Source organism: Camarhynchus parvulus, chromosome 1 (assembly GCF_901933205.1).
Source record: "Camarhynchus parvulus chromosome 1, STF_HiC, whole genome shotgun sequence".
Taxonomy (NCBI): Eukaryota; Metazoa; Chordata; class Aves; order Passeriformes; family Thraupidae; genus Camarhynchus; species Camarhynchus parvulus.
Genome location: NC_044571.1, coordinates 44,716,229 through 44,725,536, shown reverse-complemented (window position 1 = coordinate 44,725,536; position 9,308 = coordinate 44,716,229).

The window sequence follows — 9,308 nt, the reverse complement described above, 5'->3', positions numbered from 1 at the left end:
AGAATTAGCATATACTGGATGAAGCTATGAACTAAAATCTTTGAAGAAGTTATAACAATTTAAAATAAAGAATGCAGCTAATCAGTACAGACAAAGCTCTGCTAGATTAGTATGGCCAGACAACTAGACTATCTTGAAGCTACTGTGGAATGCATCACGAAGCAAGCTGGTACGAGTAAAACACTTGGTAGCAGATAATGAGAGAGGTGAGGTTCCCATGGGTTCCTATCCAGTCTCCCTTCAACAGTGCATGTAAAAATCACTTTAAACACCACCAAGATAATGCTAAGCAGCCCAGCAAATTAATACAGATACAAGGAAAGTCAGTGTCTAAAGAATGTTTGGACTAATGATTCAAATTGAGTTATAGCCACTATTTAGAATAATAATGATTAAAAATCTCTTTATTAAAGATCTGTGATTCAATTTCTGATGAGCAGAGCTGTTTATTCCTTAAGATAATGCAATTAATTGTTTCCTACCATGAAAAATTGCAAAGGCAAATACACTGCTGCTTTATTCTGCTACACTGTGTGGCACTTTGCTTTTGGACTTCTGTTTGTGGATTATCCATTAGAGATCTGATAAGGGTGTGTAAGAAAATTTTGATTGAATATGCCATATGGCACTGTATAAATGTGTAATGGTGCTTTTACATGCATCTCAGGAGAAAATAAAAAAGTTATTGTTCCCACACCAAAGGATTAATAATCTTTGGTGAAAGAAATTGGATACATATTGGTACCTCTGTGATGAGTTTTCAGAGGTATAGTGACAACCATGTCTTTCCTTATAACAGCAAATCATAATGTTAATTATAAGAAACTCTGAAATGGATTAATTTAACTGGCTTAACCCTTTTATAATTTTTTTTCTTATTATGTGGCCTTAATACGATTCAGCTTAATGCATTTTCAAAATAGCTAAATCATATTAAGTTTATTTTGAAACTAAATGAGACTGCCTACCTAAAGATCTTATTTGGCTTAATTATCTTATTATCATAGTTTCCGTATAGACAGGGTCTTATTTTCAAAGTTAAATTTTTGCTATTACTGTTGATGTTGGTTTGATATTTTTACTTTTTAAGTAAGACAAATCATCAAGTTCATCTGTAAAAGTGGTTAAAATCACTGAGATTTTAAAGATAAAAAGCTTGCAAAATATGGGTTCATACTTAGCTTGGAGTGACAGGTCCTTGAAGAAAATGCTTGCCATGTTGATATCAGAATTGTGGCATTCACCTCAAAAGGATATGAAATTTTCTCTCGTATTTAGAAATTATTTATTTAGGTTTCACATTTGAAAAACATGATTAATTTATAATTTCATTTCTATAAAATTCTTCATTTACTTTCAGAATTAGAAATCTTACGAAACATCATCACTACCAACAGCACACATTACAAAACTTTTAGTTTGTATATTTCAACAATAAAAAATTAGGATAAGACACATGAAAGCAGCCCACTGTAAACAGTCTTCAAGAATGCAGTTGTATGTTTCTTTTTTTCAAGAAAAGTAAGAATATTTTTATTTATATTCTCCATAGTTGACTTACAGACAGATTAGAACATATAACATAAGCAATTCAGAAACATAACTTCATAAAGTATTAATTTCTTCAACTTTTTATTATAGTAGTTTCTGCGTTTGACAGCCTTTATTGTGCGCTCAAATTACTTTGTTAATCCTGAACAATATTCTTCCTTTTTTTCCATTCTCAGTTTCTGAGCCACAGTAAAAGAAAAAAAAAATTGACTACAGATTTTAGGAGATAAGACTTGCATTTTTAAAGTACTCCACCTATTTACATCATCTGATTTATCAAAGGATATCATCAAACTCTGCTAGCTCAAGGGCTTCTTTATGTTTAGTAGTACAATATTTTTTGTTGAGTGCACACACATTGTCAAGGAAGAATTCTATCCCAGTCACAACACCTTTACTCTTCCTCAGATTCTCTCATGGTTTACTGCATTTAATAATTCCTTAGTAAGATATCATACAGGAGAGTATTCCTGAGCAACTACTATTTCTGTTCTTTTTCTCTCATCCATTCCCCAGTTTCTCCCAACCACTTCCAGTCTAGCAGGGGATCTTTAACTGGCAATTCTACCTTAACTTCATTTTTTCAATGTTTTTATAATTAGAGGCAAAAAACTCATTGAAATATAATTCTTCATAATGACTTTTTACATCAGGGACTGATGTATAATACCACCATATAATGGATAACTGCAGTTATCAAAACATTTTTTTCTGTTAAAGCACAATACTCCAAACAGTTCAAATGTACACCTAAAGAACTTGAGTGGGCTTGAAGATTTCAGTTTTGAAAAACTGCACTGAATACAGCAAATATTATCAGGGAGACACACCTCATACAATAATGTGTTATTAGATCTTTTCTAGACTGGTTATTCCCAACACTACTTTGTGTAAAAATGGAGCATAATTACTAACCAAGTGTTTCTTAGCCCTAGCTATTTCATCCTTTATTGATGCTATCAGTGTTAGTTGCACAAGTACTGTAAATTTCTCTCTTTGCTTGAGATTGCTTTCATTTAAAAAAAGTAATATTTTTTGTTCATTATTAGTCCTGCATGATACGCTCATTTTCCCTAAGCATATCCTAACTTAAGATACAGTGCACCATTTTATGTAGAAAGAACTCTTAAACATGTATATGTTCCTTTAGATAAAGCACAGCTTACAAACCATACAAAACTAACAAGATTACAGGGAAATTTCAGGCTTTGTTTTACTTGCAACCATAACATTAGAAAACCATGACAAGCCGTGCTGTTTATTAATCTTTGGTTTTGTTCTTTCTTCCAAGGTATAATTGATACAGAAAATGAGGGGGTGGCATCTATCCTTCCTTTCACGCACTTCAGCTACACTTTCCCAGCTGTCTTACTTCCTATGTGCATCTGTCTGATACTATACTTTTAATAATAGATTCTACTGAACTCTTAAAAATGCTTTAAGTACAAACACAAAAATTTAATTTACGAGTCTATGCACAGTAGATATACACAAAAATATTTAAAAAAAGATAAACCAAAACAAAACCATCATTAGAGTTGCAGACTTGAGACTTACAAGCTTGGGATATTTTTTTTAATAAATTTTTCAGTGCAAGGTAAATTCACTTCCCCTTCTTTATTATTTCAGATTATATAATTAAATCAACTGTGCTTTTCCATCCTGCCCTGGAAATGAGCACAGGAGACTGCTGCAGACTCTTACTCACTTTGATTATTTGCTATGTAGATGTGTAGTAAGAGGAGACTGCAGACACAGGATGGTTTTAGTAAAAGAAGTTACAAATGATCTAGAACTTGTTTTCTTCATCTTCCCACTCACATATTCCCACTCCCCTTAAATGTTTTTTGGTGCTGTAACTTTTTCCCTCCTGAAATATGTTATCCCATATATTGTCACTGTTTCTGATGGGATTGGCATTGCCCAGCTGAGGATCCATCTTGGAGCAAACAGGCATTGGTTCTATCAGACTTGGGGGAAGCTTCTGTCAGTTTCTCAAACCAGCTACTCCTGCATCAAAACATGCAAATATAATACACAAATGCAATTAGAATTATACACACACATATATATATATCTTTATAACTTACACAATATTATTATTCATTTAATGTTACTGCAAAAAGACTTTGCTAAAACCTTGTTCTGTACTTCTGCCTTTCTTAGGTTCATTGCATAAACAATGTCCTGACTCGCAATTTCTATGCATTCTATGGCCAGCAGAAGGCTTCAGAAACTGGGAAATATTCCCATATCTGAAAGAGAATCAGTTAATATACCTATTTCTTAGTAATTTCTTTGATGTTGTATCTATCCATATCATTATGCATGTACATTTTAGGCCTAGGATTCATAATGCCTCTCTCATGAGCTGTGCCCTTGTGGTTCTTTTTAGATATAGATGAAGTACAAATTTATAGATATTTGTAACTCCAAAGGAATCTTCATTTATTTTACTTGCCTTGTGAGGTACAGCTGACTTAATAATTTGGTATATTCTCAGTTTTTTCGTGGACTTTCAACGCACTCTACGCACTCCAATTTCATTTTATGCAGCTTTCTTAAAATTGTAAAATTCATGCTTAGTCATAATACCATTAAAAAGTAATTAATTATTCTTTTGCCAGGGAAAATTCTTTACAAAATTGTTCTCCCTTCTTGCTTGCAATTTCAATTCCACACATAGCATCTTCACATTTTATTCAATTCAACTACAAAACTCATTTAAGCTCCACATTTTACTTCAGCAAGGTTTTAGTAACTTTATGTTTCATGCTAATATATCAGCAGAATTATAAAATAAATTCTCCTACTGTTTCTGCTATTTGAGAGACATTTATCTTTAATGCTGCCAGATTTTTTGTGTTTAGTTATCCAGATATATGAAAAATAGAAAATAATTTGAGCTGAATTTGAAAGCAAAGAACTTGACTGTCACAATCTTTCATTGCAGACTTTCAACTATAAAACCCATTTACATTTTTGCTTCATGAAAACATAAAACTTATGTAAAAGTATAATTCTGTTTGCGAGTTTGAAATGCTGTATTACATATCTATATTACTAAGTGATCGTGTAAAATCCTAGGCTTTGTTTACACACCGAAGAGAAATTCATTTTATACATCTGAGTGAACACTATCTTTCCATAGTGAGCAGAAGTCCTGAAGAAGGATAGGGAAGAATGAATATGACTTTCACTGGTTATGGTGTATCCCCTTTTGCCTCTGGCTGCCTTATTAACAGCAAAGCTTATAAGCACTTTACAGCAGTCTGATGATGTGCTTCTTTCTTTCTTTTTCTTTCTTCTTCTCCTCTATCTATCAGCCTAACTACCAAATTTCTCTCTCCAGTTTAGAGAAGGATGTTGTGAAAGACTCTGTCAAAGGTTTTACAAAGTCTAGATAAACAACATCAGTATCCCTTACCTTGTCCATTGCTGTGATCACTCCATTGTGGAAGGCCATTGGTTTGGTCAGGCAGGACTTGCCCCTAGTGAAGGCATGCACAGCTTATATGAGGATCTGCTCCATGATCTTCCTAGGCACAGAGGTGAGGCTGAGAGGTCAGTAGTTTCCAGGCTCCTCCTTTCCACCCTTTTTAAAGGTGGGTACTACAGTATTTTCCCTTTTCTATCTAACACCTGATTTAACTGTTTATGATGTAAGAGGGAAGAGACTTTGCTGATTTTGGGAATACCACAATGTGAATGTAGTTCTCCCAGTGAACTCTTTTCAAAGACAAAGAAATGCATATAAAATACATACCCTTCTTTAAAAAAGGCAAACTTAAAAAGCTTTAACCAAACACTAAGAGTAACATCTTCTTGCATATCATTTTTTCCATATCTATGTTGTCCATACATTCATCAGATACAACCAGTTATCCAGTTGTTACTTTTTATTCTTTGTTTCTATAATCTGGACACTAGCTGCTTAGGACCAATGTGTCCAGTGCACACCAGATTAAGCACTAAAAGTTTTTAAATTATCTGGAAGCTGTTCTGTGAGTATATTCCACACAAGAAGTGCTCACTACACTTAAGAAGGATGACAAATGTGCTAGGCCTAGGTGCAGTGCTTTCAATTAATGCGACAGTGAGAGCCCCTGGCTTCCTTCCAAGCCAAGTACAGCTTCGCTGTAGTGTGTGAACTACCAGGTGGCAAAGACAGGAGAGCCTGGGGATCCCTACGGCATATCATCCATCATACTGCTCCCCATGTCTCTTCACTCTTTCAACTTCTGCAGAGAACAGCATGTAAAACACATTCTCCTTTACCACCCATATCAGACTGAGAAAATGTACATGGGTCATTAGGACCTGTGTCTAACAATTTATTAGCAGCCAAACACCTGATTAAAAGCTTCAGGATCAGTACCACATTTGAAACAGAAGTGTGGGGTTTTTAATAGTCATGCTTAATACGCTGTTCTTACTCATCTTATAATGGTGAAGACCAAATGTAGCTAGTAACAATTTGATACTACAGGTGTACATTTCCCAACCACACTTTAAAAAATTCTGTTTCTCTAACTTAGATAGAAGGAGACTAAGAGGTGACCCTATTGCTGTCTACAGCTGTTTTCATTATAGTGCAAGAATTCTACTGTCATGACATCGCAAGTGTTCCATATTGCTAGAGTTTTGTACCTCCTTGATGTTTCTCATAGGCAGCTCCTCTAAGCACTGATTCTTCCTTGTCCTCACAGTAGCCAACTGACTCCAGTTCCCCTCAAACAACCAATCCACTCTTTTATAACCCTCTTATGATTGGCTACAGCTGTGGCCTGTTAACATCAGGCCTGCTCCTAATCCTTAATAATTGGCTCAGCTGCAACTCTTTAGGGGGTAAGATTACTTTCTATACTACCTTTATTTACTTATGTTCTATCCCCCTACATACAGCTTCCTGAGAAGTGGAGATGGAGTGGTGATCTCTTCTTCCTGGGATCCAGGGAAAGGATGTGTGCAAAGAATGATTCAAAGCTGCACCAGGGGATGTTCAGAGCAGACAATGGGAATAATTTCTTTGCTGACAGAGCAGTAAAACTCTGGAACAGACTTCCTAGAGAGATGGACAATGCCCTAATCTTGTCAGTGTTTAAGAGGAATATGGATAATGCCCTTAATAACATGCTTTACCTTTTGGTCATCCCTGAAGTGTTCAGGAAGTTATACTAGAGTACCATTGTAGATCACTTCCAACTGAAACTATACTCTTCTGTTTTATTCCATTCTGTTCTATTCTAATCACGCTGAAGAAAATTTATAATCTAGAAAAAGCATTAATATAAGCAACATTTTAAGTAAAAAAACTTTATTGAAGAAATCAAATAAATTAACCACTTAATGTTAAAAATATTTGTGAAATTATTTGTTCATGTAAATGTTCATGTTACTTGTAAATGCAGACAATTTTAACATTTTCTAACATTTCTATAAGTGAAGAGAAATTAATAAATTACTTAATTTATAAATCTAGTATAATCACAATACTGTTGTAGCTAATAATTCAAAATAATTCAAATAAGCAATAATATGTAATCAATAATTCAAAATACTCAGCTTATTTTCATATCTTCACATATGCCATAGTAGAATGCATGGATTTCTTCAATGTAGAAGAGTTTGTGGGATTTTTTCTTCTCTTTATTTTTGAAAAACAAAATTTAAAATCAAAAGCATACTGACAAGCTTAAATTTATCACAATTGCTTGATATGAGTGTGCAAATTCCAAAAAGTACAGATCCAGGCTTTTTTCAGCGGTGTCCAGTGGCAAGACCAGAGGCAATGTGCACAAACTGACACTCAGGAGGTCCCTGTGAATATCAGAAAACACTATTTCACTGTGCATGATCAAGCATACTGACACAGCTTATGCAGAGAAGTTGTGGAATCTTCCTTCTCAGAGATATCCAAAAGCCACTAGACATGGTCCTGAGCAATTGGCTCCATGTTACCTTGCTTGAGCAGGGAAGTTGGCTGAAATGACCTCCAGATGTAATCAAAAGGGGACCTCATTGTTTTGGTTTGGTTGTCTAAAAGCATGTAAGTTTTTGTGTGTTTTTTCAGAAGAAAATAAAAATATTTAAGTGGATTTTACTGTCAATCTTCTTTATTTTAACTTTCTCTTTTCACATATGCAGGAGTTAAAAGAGAAAGTTTCTCAAATATTACAGCCATTTATGACTAGCTGCTCTTCAAATTGCAGTAAAGATTATGCTTCTTTACTTTTGACATAGGAGAATTTGAAAGAGTTTCTTTGCCTGATTTTCCAGGACAGAGCTGTATCATTATGAGTACAGAATATGAGTCTGGATTTGAAGTCTGAATTAAATGTCAATATTGAGGCCTCTAATGTGGCTTAGACGGTATTGTAGCAATTCTTGCCTCTGGGATATAATTTATGCTTTGTAAATGTATGTATGCAAAAAAATCGGTTTCCATTTTCCAAGATGAGTGTTAGCTGTTTCCACTTATAACATTTAATTTTGTATTTCCAAAGAACTACAGGGAGTATTAGGTAGATGCTAGAAGGCTTAAATTAAGTATAGTACATAGAAACTTATATTTTCACTCAAAGTATTCCAGCACATAAAAACCCCCACAAAACAGAGTGTTTATATTTGACATTGACATTTGCTAATGTTCTTTCCAAATGTTATTGTATTAATAAAAAATAAATGTGGTTATAAATTTTAGTTGAACAAGGTATGTGTGTATACTCACAAAATTATGAAATAGAGAGATTTGAGTGAAAAGTAATTTATGTTGTACAGACTTTAGATATCGACAATATTGAAAGTTTAAAAATTTATAGTATGTACATAGCTCAAAACTTTTTTGTGAGACTTTCCTCACTTATTGTTATTAGAGGGTGGTGAGGCACTTGGAGAGATTGCCCAGAGAAGTCGTGACTGCTCCATCCCAGGGATTGTTCAAGGCCAGGTTGGATGCGGCTTTAAGCTACCTGGTCTAGTGGAAGCTGTCCTTGCCAATGGCAGGGCTTTGGACCTTGATGACCTTTAAGGTCCCTTCCAACCCAAGCCTGTGTATGACTCTACTCTTAAGATTAGAATTTTCAAAGTGTTTATCTTTGGACTAATTCTACCTTTTCTAGAATAAGTATTGAATCCCTGACTTTGACAAATAAAATATGGAATATAGAATTCCATGTGAAACCATAGGACTTGAAGACATCTTGGACAGAGCTTGGACCTGGTTCTACAGTGGAGTTTTAAACAGGGCTGGACAGAAAAATACCATGATCTTCATTAACTAAGGACATGATACATTGCTGGGTGGTATCATTCTGTTCTGGCATCTATCTTACCATAAATTCATCTGTGACAATTTTCAGGAAAGGCTCCAATGGAGTCATGTCAAATAAAATTATTTCTGGGCTCTGTTTCTACACTTTTCCAGCCAATGAAAAATAGCTGAATTGCAATCTTTCAATCTATCCCATTGTTCTGTATAAAAATAACACAACACTGAAATGTGCTTTTAGACTGATTTGAATTACCTTAGAATGGTTTTAAATTTGGGTATTTTTTATTGGGATATTAATTCCCTGCAAAAACTGAGTGGAGCTATTTAAAAGAAAAAAATGTTGCAAGGTCTACAGTTTCAGTCAAAATAATATGGCTCAAATTTTAACAGCTAAAATAGTCTAATAACTTATATATTTCACTTTTATTATACTGTTTTGTGATTTCATATTTATTACTTAGAGTTTAATTATTTTGAATTGCTA